Source organism: Trachemys scripta, chromosome 7, assembly GCF_013100865.1.
Source record: "Trachemys scripta elegans isolate TJP31775 chromosome 7, CAS_Tse_1.0, whole genome shotgun sequence".
In the NCBI taxonomy this organism is placed as follows: Eukaryota; Metazoa; Chordata; order Testudines; family Emydidae; genus Trachemys; species Trachemys scripta.
This window is the reverse complement of record NC_048304.1, coordinates 23,076,374-23,088,732: the sequence shown is the minus strand read 5'-3', so window position 1 is coordinate 23,088,732 and position 12,359 is coordinate 23,076,374.

The window sequence follows — 12,359 nt, the reverse complement described above, 5'->3', positions numbered from 1 at the left end:
GAAAGGCAAACCAGAAGAACCTGACAGTCAAAAAAAAATAAAATAAAAGAGAATTTTCAAGCCAGTCTCATGATCGGTGTCGTGGCCTAACCCATGACTTTCAACGCTTGGGGTTGCCAACGCTGCAACACTCAGCTCTTTTTAAAATCCCAGCCTCTGTGCTTCCAGGCCCTTATTAAGCATATATCTTCCAATGTATTTCACAGGTTTGGGGTCACCGTTAAAAGGCCCTATGCTGCAGAGACCGAAATATAATTTTACAAAAGCTCATCAAAAACTAAGAATATTTCACACTTTTACTGCCTCCAGTATGGTTTATTGATCCGTGTCTGATAAATAAATAAATAATAAACAACTTACTCGTGAGTTGTAAGCATGTTCTGTTTGGGCCAGAAGGCCAGCAGCAAAGACTTTACAAAACTGTTAGATATATGCACCTGCTGACGAGTGGATATTTTGTCCCATGTTTCTGTAGTAGGAAAAGAAACCAGAGGTTTTACCTGACAGCTTTTTACAATCCAGCCAGTGTAAGGTATAATACAGTCTTTTTTTTTCTCTGGGCTTCTCAGATCTCAGGAACGCGTGCCAAAAGACTGTCAACTTGTTAAAAGTACATTAATGCAAATTCCAGAGCTTTCAGTTATGTTTATGCTAATAGAAAGCCTCCCGCTCTGTGACAGGCCCAAGTGAAGAGTCAGTAACAGGAAAATTAATTCCAGCTGTTGAAATTGATTTAAAACTAGCTTATTCATAATAAAAAATAAAGAATTCCTGAAATAAAAAATAATTTAAGAAAAGCACAAAATCATGTTTACTGCATGAGAGCTGAATAGGTTCTCCTGTTGGGAAGAAATCTTCCAAATTTAATCAACCCTGGTTAGAAGAAAGCTCAGACTTGTTATCGGGTTGTAAGTGTAGATTAACATGAAAAGAATTAGCTACGTGCGCAGCCAGATTTTGCAAAGGAAATGCAGGGGGTTTTGTCTATGTATTTTTGTTTTAGATTCCTTGCGTCTAATCCATAGGCAGGGAAACCAAATCCCATCGGCTGTGGGACAGGTAATATTTCAGAAAGATAATTGCTGCATATTGGGGAATACCAAGGTTCCTGAATGACAGGATCATTTGCATCCTGACCAATATATGTGTTCAATGCCTTTACATTCATTTGGCTGCTTATTTCACTTTGAACCATTTTTCAATGTTTAGACAAACCAAATCCTGAGACAAAGCATCCCCAAACTCTGGTGGGCTTCAGGATCCAAATCTAGATCTAAATTTCCTGCCTGGCCTGTAATCACCAGAATGGGCTGAATGTTCATACCCTGCGTCTAAACATCACAGCTGTTCTCTTTAGGGGTGGAGGAATGGGCCTTCACGCTCTGAAGCAGGATGCACATTTTTCAAACGGGGCTAGGTGACCAGACAGCAAGTGTGAAAAATCGGGAGGGGGGGAGGGAGTAATAGGAGCCCATATTGGTAAAAGACCCAAAAATCGGGACTGTCCCTATAAAATCGGGACATCTGGTCACCCTAGATGGGGCGATGGCCAGTTTTGGTGCATTTCATTCATAAGAGCTTCAGTGGATGGCTTTCGGGGGTGGTCAATGACCACTGTAAATTCGAACAACGTTCTTCAGTGAGCACCTCTGTTCGCCACTGAAGTGAAATACAGGAGCTGCTCCATCAGGGGAAGAGCTGTCTTTGTATTAACCCTCTAGCACTTTAACCTGTCAGTTTCTAAGATTCAATCCTGACAGGTGCGGAACAATCTTATTCCTGCTGCCATCAAAAGGAGCTGAGGGCACTCAACACCTTGCCGAATTGAGCGTCAGCACCCAGAATTGGGGAAAGATTTTCAAAGGAGCTGAGCTCCCATTTAGGCACTTGAATATGGGGCAGATTTTCTGACGTACTCAGGCCCCAGCAGCCCCCACCTTGACCCTCCTGGCTAGATTTTAAAACTTGCTCAGCACCCACCAGGCTGAGCACTTGTGAAAACCGGAGTCCTTATTTAGGTACCTAAATAAGCTGAGCTCTTTTGAAAGTCTGGCCCACCATACACGTCTACCACCATGGCATCTAGCCACCAGTATAAGAATCATTAGCGGCAATTCAATTACGTCACCTAGGTAGAACCACATGCTCTGCCCTTCCCTTGGGGGACTGACCCAAAGCCCTTTAAAGTCAATGTGAGTCTCTCCACTGACTTTGATGAGCCTCGGATCAGGCCCTAGCGGAAGATCTTGTTTTTAATTATGAAAGGACCAAGTAGCCTTGCACCATCTATTTCTTTGCAGCTTTCATCCTGTTGGGAAGCTTCAGAACTGAAGCTTTGTAAACATTTGCTTTCTGCCTCCATTTACAAGTTTGCATATTTTCCTGGGGGGGAGTCATGGATTCCATGATTTACATGGTTTTTAAACAGTATCCCTGACTTATGACACTGAGGAATTTTTGCATGTGGGTGGATATGATGGTAAAGCGATGGACCAATTTCACTGAGAACCCCGAGAGCAGCCAAGTCAAACCCAGGGTTGCATGGGAGGCTAATAGAGAGCAGGAACTCAGCCATAACATTGCAGGGAAGGACAAGGCTAAGGAATTTGTAGTGGGGGCTTTAATTCCTTCTAGGGAAGAGGAAGTTTCTTTGGAATGGTAGGTTGAATTTCCAAACTTTGACCCTTGAATATCAACTACTTATATTCCAGTCTACCTATTTAGCACACCACTTACAATAAAACAAGGAAATAAATGTTATTCGGAGATGAAACAATACCCATGATACTTGGCTTTTAAATAAATATTTACTATATTTCCATGAGCACCCCATGACTTTTCCTAGGACATGCCATAACACAAGGGCCCTGTTAATTTTTAATTGAAGAAATTGTGGCTAGGACTGTCAAGTGGACTTCAAAAGGGCGATTCACAATTGTATCTATCATCTAGAGTTCTTCACACAACGCACAGTCAACCTGTGGAACTCTTTGCCAGAGGATGTTGTGAGGGCCAACACTATAAAAGGGTTAAAAAAAGAACTAGATAAATTCATGGAGGATAGGTCTATCAATGGCTATTAGCCAGTGTGGGCAGAGATGCAAAACTGTGCTCTGAAGTGTCCCTAGCCTCTGTTTGCCAGATGGTGGGATTGGGAGTCAGGGGATGGATCACTTGGTGATTACCTGTTCTGTTCATTCCTTCTGGAGCACCTGGCACTGGCCACTGTCGGAAGACAGGATACTGGGCTAGATGGACCTTTGGTCTGACCCAGTATGGCCAATTTAATGTTCTAGAGTTAATTTATGTGGGCAGATGAATCATTACAAATTAAATACAAACTTGATTAGTGGGGGTGGAGGAGAAATATCACCTTTTGCAAGATCAAAACATCCATCTAGAAGAGGGCAATTTTACTGGCCTGGACTAGGAAGGACTTGGGTGTAAAGGCTGCAGTTTAAATAAAAAAGAAGATTCTCCTTTGGGACTACGGTGTCACTCTTGTTGGTCCTTTTGTAGGCTTTGTAAACTGTAGTTAATGGGCCTAGGCCTCTTTGAGAATGAGCCAACAGGAGTTAGGTTGGAAAACCAGAGGGAGCTGGATTCCTAGCTGCCTGAGACTCCTCTGGAAACCCGAGCCCAAACCCGAGCATTCAAATGTCATGATTTGGGCCTCCCGAAAATCAAGAGATTGGCTTAAAAATCATGAGATTTTAAATAATAATAAACGTTGGGTTCCTTTCCTTTGCCTTCCGATTTTAGAACCTGTCAAACTTTTCAGGTATGGAACCCTCTAAGCACCAGCCCATTCGACCCTCTACAGAGACACGGGGATACATCAGATATACGACTGGGAGACATACTCCCACAGGAACTAAGAAGACACTGCAAACCTCACCACCTTTTGTTTCAAATACAAGGCACGTTTCTTCAACCTTGCCTTCATGAAGGTACACAACCAGCACAGTGTACATATAATTTTAAAACAAACTCAACAAAATAAAGCATTATACTAATTTTTCCCCTGTGGAAAAGATGAGAGGGAAAAACGAGTCACATGTAACAAGTGTTAGTCAACCACTTAATGCTCTACTGGAAGATTCTCAAATACAGCATCCTCACAACCACCATAGTAAGAACAGAACAGCCCAGAACTTACTAATTTTGTGATGACTATGTAACATTATGTGTGCTATGAAGTCAGTGCAAATCAGCCTATTTTTAAAAGAGAGAACCAATCTTATGCCTTCATTTCATTTTATACTTCCAAGCAGATGGTCTCCAAACTAGGAGATGCTCCTAAATGGACAAGAAGCTCATAGAAAAACACCCTTGCCATTTAAGTGCCTTTTTGTCTGCGTTGGGATAGTTTGCAGATAAACTTGAACGCCAGGTTCCCTATGAGCTGACTCTGCAAGAAGCACATGCTATCTCACTACTCTGACCAGGTCAAATCCCACCCACCCACACGCTTTCATTAGCTTCCATTTATTCAACTTCATCACCCCCAAAACCTGGCATAATCTCACCGCCCCCTCAAAGCTCCACCCTCCATTCCGTCCTCCCCAATCCTCTCTCCTACCACAGACCCCTCCCTCAGCATTGTAACTGCTCTCATAATTACTCTGCAATGTCATTTATTTTTAACTAAAGGCCATTATAATTCCCAGAGCTGTCCGAATGTCCTTCAAAATAGCGAGAGGTACAGCCCATAATTCTGATGTCAGATGAGCACATTATGATTTTTGACACAACAAGGAGTGATCTTTTACAAACATGCCTAATTATAGTTGGCATTGTATGGAAGCAGCATGTTTCACCAGACAGGTACTGGACTGGGAGTCAGGAGACGTGGTTTCTATTCCCAGCTCTGACACTGACTCACCAGGTGGCCTTAAGCAATTCAGTCAACCATTCTGTGCCTCAGTTTCCCCACTTGTAGACTGAGATTAATCTACTCATACTTAAGCACCATGTAATGTGCTTTGGAGGAAAGTGCTATATGAGAATCTAATATTATCATATTTAATGCAAAAATCTTCATTTCTGCAACATCTGGGTTAGGAAAGTAACTAAACAAGAGAAAGGAAACAAAACAAAAGTTAAAGTTCTCACAGTAACAATTTATCCACACACATTGCACCTCAATAATATTTTCAGTTACTACATTGTCAAATTGTAGGCCAAAGCTTATAGGGCCAAATCCTGAGGCTCTTACTCCATTTTTATTCAGCCCTTCCCTCAGGTCCAGCTCCCACTAAAGTGAATGGGAGTTTTCCTGAGGAAGGTCTGAGTTACACTGGTGTAGGGCCCTCAGGATTTGGTCCATGGAGCATGTGCAGTGTGGGCAGGTTAAAAGAACTTTTCCATTTCCGATTCCCCTTCCATGGCTGTTAAACAAAACACTTTGATAGTCAGTGTGCTGGAGGTGAGCACGTTGTTTGATAACTTATAGAAAAGGAGGAGAAATTTTATTACCTCTGTGAACTCTTCACCACTGCTGAAGTAGATACTTAAAAATCACAGGGAAGACAGGAGTGGGCAGGATGCCAAGCACACAGCGCCATGACTCAGTCAAATCAGCATTGCTCTACCCTGCAGGATATTCCCCACTTCAGAAGGCTTGGGGTGGAGGTGGGGGGGAGAGGGGCAAATAGGGTGAATGTTAAAACCAGCATCAGTGTCCCCCACAGCTGATCGGAAGCTGAACACTTGAAAGTGTTAAATATTCAATCTGTGCAGCACCTCCTTCTGGATGAGACCTTTATTTCAAAATGCTCTAGTCTTGGAAGGGAAAAGAGCTGAACTCTTTTACAAGGCATTAAGTTTCATTTGCAATTACTTGGGATTTTATTGCCCTATTGAATATAACAGGTTCTCCGACTTGGCCGGTAACATTGTATCCATTTCCCTTTTTAATGGAGCTGTTTTGTTATTTTTGCCTTATTAGTCTTTTCCCTTTTGCAACCTCTAACTGGATTTTGCTGGTGTCCCAGCTTTTCATTAGGCTTCAGGTGGCTACCAAGGAATGTGATTTATTTGATTGCTGAAATGGTGTACCGGGAATGAAGTAAATCTTTGATCAGAAGCCCAAGACATTACTTCACGGTCAGTGACAACAAGCCAGAGAAAGACTCCTGAGTGAGACCTCTGACTGAAGCAGTACCTGATCAGTTCATCCTGCAGAGGATGGAGAGATATTCTTAGCTAACAGAACTACTTCCCTCTGCAACTAACAATGGCCTTGGTTCTCACCAAACCTATAGCAGAAGCCATATCAAAGAGAATTTTTTGCCGTTGTGAGCGGAGGAGGATACATGGAAAGGAGCAGAGCTGAGAAAATATCTGCCCTGCAGTGGGCCTGATACAATTGCTAATGAATAAAATGGTGGATTGAACATCCCCCATTGTAATTTGTCACTGTTCCATTAGTTACTGGGTGTCTAAGTGTGCCCAGCATTGCACAAAAGCAGAGAAAAATATGGCTCCATCTCCAAGGATTGTAGAAAGGAGATTAGGATGTTGAGCCCCTTGAAGGATGTACTCAGTAACTCAGGGAATTGTGCCCTAAATAAGACAGACAATATAGTTTAGACACGTAGGGCCAGATTTTTAAGTGCCCACTACCTACCATTGGAGCTGGATTGTCAAAAGCATTCAGCATGCAGCAGTTCCCATGGGACACTTATGATCAGCTTTTAACAAGAGTTCAGCACCCAATGTGCTGAGCTCTTTTGAAAATCTAGGCCCAACCATGAGTGCTTGAGCTCTTTGGAAAATCTGGTGTCCACGCACTAAATACCAACAGGTGATGGTTAAATGTGAAGAGCATGCAGAATTCTCTCTCTGTTTCAGTCAAATAATGAATTTCTTTCTATGATGGATCAGCACTGAAATGCTTCTTGGGAGAAGTACATCTGAAGAAGGGATTGCACTATTGGACTAGAGAGAGAGAATGGTTGTTAGGTGGAAAAGAAAGGAGCTCGAAATGGATATGGTTGGGAATATTCCTCGCCCAGAAAATGCTGACTGGTCAAAACCAAAACTGTTTGTAGGAAAGGGTCAGTTTCGATGAATGTCCTGATTTGGGGGGGTGAAAAAAAAAGTTGACAAAACTTTAATTTTTCAGTCTGAAATGGACTTTTTATTTTGAAATCTTAATTTTATCCTAGAAAAAGATTAAAAAATAAAAAGGTTGAAATAAAAATGAAATGTTTCAACTGACCTGACCAGATGTTTCCCCCCTACATTATCAGTTCATGATAATTTTCAAGATTTTGATTCTTCATCCCAGTTCAGAACAGGAAAAATTTTCAAAATCTCAAAAATTCTCATGGAACAGGAAAACCATTCCCCATCCAACTCTCATTTCAAGTACAGGGGATGGCAAGGGGGGGGGAGGAGTTTTGAATGTGTTTACCATCAATTATGACAGATGGACCAGAACCACAGAGTCACAATGGACTTACAGGCTGACTCCATCAAATACAGGCATATTCAGGCCTCCTGCTGCTCTCCCTACAAAGCATGCCTCATGCAGATTACTTGACTCAGAATGGGTTGGGGAGGAAAATGCATTATAGATAAACCACAGCACAGCTAAGATGTCTTTTCTTCTCCGCACTCTCCTTTTATTTCATTACGTTTTTGTCAGGGGTTCCTATGCCTTCATGCTATGTTATAGGTAACCATGAAACAAAAAGCAGATTCAACCCCAGAGTCTCCTATTCAGGTAATCTACTGAGGTTCTAACACCCAAACTTCTTCATATACCCCATTCTCTCAGCCATTTTTAGAATCCATCTTACCTGTGACTATTTTGGTGGTATCTAAGGACACTTGAAGCAGTGGGGGCATCTGAACATGCCACCTGTCTCCAAGTCTGAACCTTTCAGATGCATTCTGGAGCACACAGAGCTGTCTTCTGAATCCCAAACAAATACATTAATTGCTTTCAATTTATCAGTCTCAAATCATTCTGTCTAATTACCATTCATCTAGGGTTTGTTTTTTAATGGTTTATGGGTATTGTTGGTAATCTTTTAATTTCTCATTAAAAACAATATCTTGTACGCACCATGTGTGAAAAGCCCTAATCCGATAAATCAAGCAAGAGTAACACAGTTAAAAGGAAATCAGTGGAACAATATTTGGGTTTATATATTTCTGCCAGTCAATTTGTAATTAAAAGTTGCTACTTTAAAAAACACAGTTGTTGCTGTGAAAGCCATTATCAGTCGGCATTTTCATATGAATACTCCTTTAATTAATTAGCAAAAGTAAATACATTATATATCAAAAACGCTTTCTCACTGAACCCAAGCGTTTCAGAACAAAAGGCTTAATAAACCACACAAAAGAGGGACAAAAAATTAGCTGATCCCATCCTCTCCCCGCTTTTTAGGTGTAGAGACTTTTAAAGTTCTCCAAGATTTTCCCACTCTTGTTTTGAGAGAGAGAGTTTGTTTTTCTTTTGGGAGGGAGGGGTCTAGACAAACACAAAACACACATCGTTCAAATTAAATTATTTGGAAATCAGTTTTGCTGGTTTTTGGAAAACAAGAGTGTTTGTGATTATTAAAAACCAAGTGTAATTAGGATCACGTACAACACGGTCCCTCTGGAACAAGTTATTTACTGAAGACTGAGGGCTTGATTCACAAAGGGAAATGCTGTGTCTGAAAAATTCTCAGGGGCGGGGGTGGGTACTTTCCGGGGGCTGGAGAAAACGCTCCTCTTCCCGCAATAGACTTGGGAGGAAGGCAGGATGAGCAATGTCTCTGCTACCATAAGAACTTAAAATGGATATAGTGCATCTCTCTCAAAGGATCCTGCAAGAGGGCAGAAAGGTGCATCCTTCACGCTGCTAAAACACATGGTTAACCTCAGCTCAGATTCCCCCTGCCCCTTGTACAGGTGTTCGTGGAAAGAGCTGCAAACAGTGTCTGCTTGTGAGGCAGGATGCGGGGAGAGAAGCGAACAGCTTAAGGAAGGTCAGGCTCCACGTCCAATGCCTTGGGGACTGTGCTGAACAGCCAGAAGATAACTTACACTGCTGGAAAGCACTGTAATACCACAGTGATGAGTGCAGGACAAGCATCTGAAAAGAACAGACCTTACTGAATGGGACTCCAGTCTGTTCGTCTGTCTGCTGATTCATTCCACCAATTTTCATATCCCAAATCTTTGTGTAGACTTATTAACAAGTGCCTTTCATCCAGCAATGAAATGCAGCCACCGCAGTGGGCTCAAACTCAGCATCTCTTCAACAGCAACAATTCAGGACAGGAAGTGAAGAATACCATACAGCTGGGATGAATTTTGTTGACAAAATGTAATTGCCTGAGCTAGAATTTGGCCTTTATGTGTCCTTTCCATGGCAATACTGACCTTTCATACCTAAGGTAAAGGCAAAAACCAACAGTGGAGGTTGGAATCAGTTTAGTTGGACTGAGTAATTGTCCAGCCATTAACAGGTGGAGCCATACAAACGATGATAATTAGGCAAGGAATCAAACCTCGCACATTCAACCAAAACCATTCTGCAGCCATCTCTTCCTGCCCTCCCCACCCAAGCGTCTCTTCACACCACTCCATTTGTCTCTTCCACCCAATCCTGGCACCAGGCCATCTTCCAGCCCAGCCCATGTGCCCAGCAGATCTCCTCCAAAGATAAATGCCAAGCTTCAAACATCTCCCCTCCTTGAACCTTTCTCTATTCTGGAATGCATGCAAAGCTCTAATAGCCACATCCCACTCTCTCTCTCTTCTGTCTTTTTTGTACTCTCTCTTTTCCCTTGTGTTTTTAGACAATCTTTGCTTTGGAGAAGGGACCTCATCCTTCTGACACTGACCCATCACTGTGCAGTACCATGCTCATCAACAGTGCTACATAAATTATTAATCCCACCAGATCAAGGTTGAGCTAACCATCTAAATGTTTTACCTCCACTCATATAGTGATCCATCCATTGCAAATGCTGTTTCTTTGCTTTATGGGAATGGATTTCTTCAGGCTCCTTGCATTTAATCCAAGAGATTCCATGTGACCTCACCAGGTGCAGACACCCTCGCCCCCCCTCGAGCAATGACCTTCTCTGAGCTCACATACTCAATACATCTGGATCACTCACTATTTGAAGGCAGACCCACCTCCTACAGGAAATTACGTTAGTATTTCATTAAGTGGACTCTCTCTTCCAAGTCCCTGCATGGTTTGGGAGGCCACTATACTGCTACCTTTCAGACAAGGCAACAAGTTCCAAATCACGTGTGACCATAAAAGATCCCATGGTGCTTTTCACCAGTTGAGATGTTAGTCCCTGCTATTGTAGTTTTACTTGGGGGAGGGAGGGGTTAGTTATATCCTGGTGACAAATCTCCTCATGCAGTTTTAACTGGAGATTGTATTATTCCCCACCTCCTGACGTAAAGTGTTGCATGGTGTTGCTGTGCATGGTTGAACACCAGCTGTGTTCCTCCCCAGTAGTGGCTACATTTCAGCAGTAGATGAAAGAATTTCTGTAAGCAAAGCTGTAAAGTACATTGGGATGAAAGGCGCTGTATGATCTCATTATTAATAGCCCCACTGAGTGGCGTTTCAGGGGCAAAGGACTGGTTGCCTGATGCAGTCCTTCAGTGCAGACATTCCTTCTCCCTTCACATGACTGCACTGATTTTTATCATTGCTATATTTGGTTCAGCCGCCCATCTGGAAAGTTCTCGCCTCCCCCGCCCTCCATAAATAACTGAACCCAGTTCCAAAGGCAGTTCACGGAGTCAGCTCCATTGGCCTTTGGCAGTTCTTCCAGGATTTTTTAGGGTTTTCACCAGTCAGGAAAAGGCTTTGATGCTTTGGAATCAGAATTTTATGAAGATCATGTTGTAGGGTTCAGCCAACTCCTGAAGTGTCATACGTGGGGCACCCTTTCATCTCATTTGAGGAGTGGGGGGAAAGAGGATCCTCCCACTGACCGGAATGAAGGTTGGGGTGGGGGCAGCATCTCAGAGATGAAGGTTCATTGTGGAGGGGAGGTTTCTTTTTGTCTTGGTACAGTCCACTCCCACATTCCCATCATACTGGTTGCTAGCGTCCTATCTGTCTGCTCTCTAGACTACATCAGATAAGAGACCAGAGAACAGCGTACTTGCTCACTCTGGTTTTGATACTCTGCTGCAGGGGCCTCCCGGGCTCGTCTTCTTCACCCTCCCTTCCTAGCTGGCTTTGGCCGCACAGAGCAAGTGAGTGTTGTGAGGGAAGCCTGCTGCTTCAGAAGGACTAGTGACTAGTCATAAGGGACAAAAAAAAAAAAAAATCAGACCAATGTGAAGAGTTTCATACTTCACAGTGTGCCTCCAGTGCCCCCTAGGGAGTGGGGAAGGAAACCCTCCAGATTTTCATAAGGACGTGGGAATTCCGCTATACAGAACAGATCAACAGTCCATCTAGTCCAGCACCCTGTCTCTGACAATGGCCAATGAGGGACACTTCAGAGGAAGGTACAAATCCCCAGAGAGCAATAGAATATGATGGGGGGAGAATATTTTCCTGCCCCGGCTAGTGGTTCGCTTAAGCCCTGGGAGCCCTATTGTGGTTGCCATCCTAGCTAGTACCATGGCAGATGATAGTCATCTAATGTGACTAGGCCTTTTCTGAAATGTGTTAATCTATTTGCGTCAATAAATCAGTCAGTTGAAACCAGCTAATAGGATATTTGGCTGAACTCTGAAGTGCTGATCTGGGGTGACAGGTCACTACAAGACATTTCAACCAATTACTTAGCAGCCTTGAAGTCTTCTCCCATGGGCTTGGAAAAGCAGAGAGTAACCATGTTATCTCTCTCTCTCGTTGTGTCTCAAAGGTGAAGGCAGCTGTGGTATGTTTAGGGTGACCAGACAGCAAGTGTGAAAAATCAGGACGGGGTGGGGGGGTAATAGGAGCCTATATAAGAAAAAGACCCAAAAAATCGGGACAGTCCCTATAAAATCGGGACATCTGGTTGCCCGAGTTATGTTCTTCGCCTGAATGTGAACATTAGCTACTGTTGGTCTGTTCTTTGTACTTCACCAGTCCCTATCTACTCATGAACCATCTGGAGTCCTTTGCAGTGTCCAATTCACCCAGTTTTGCTATTCCCAGCTTCTCTGCAGAGCCTTAATCATGCTCGTCTGCTGGGATTTGTATGGGGTTACACCATTAGTCACACCCATCTCTCCTCCACACTGAACCCCACAGAGATTGTTCTAACCAACAGCAGTGCTCAGAGACTGCTGCTGCTGACTCAGTCTATGAGATGGTGAGTCCAACTAATGGACCCAAAATTTAGCCCATGATGTAGCATAGATGACTATGGCATACA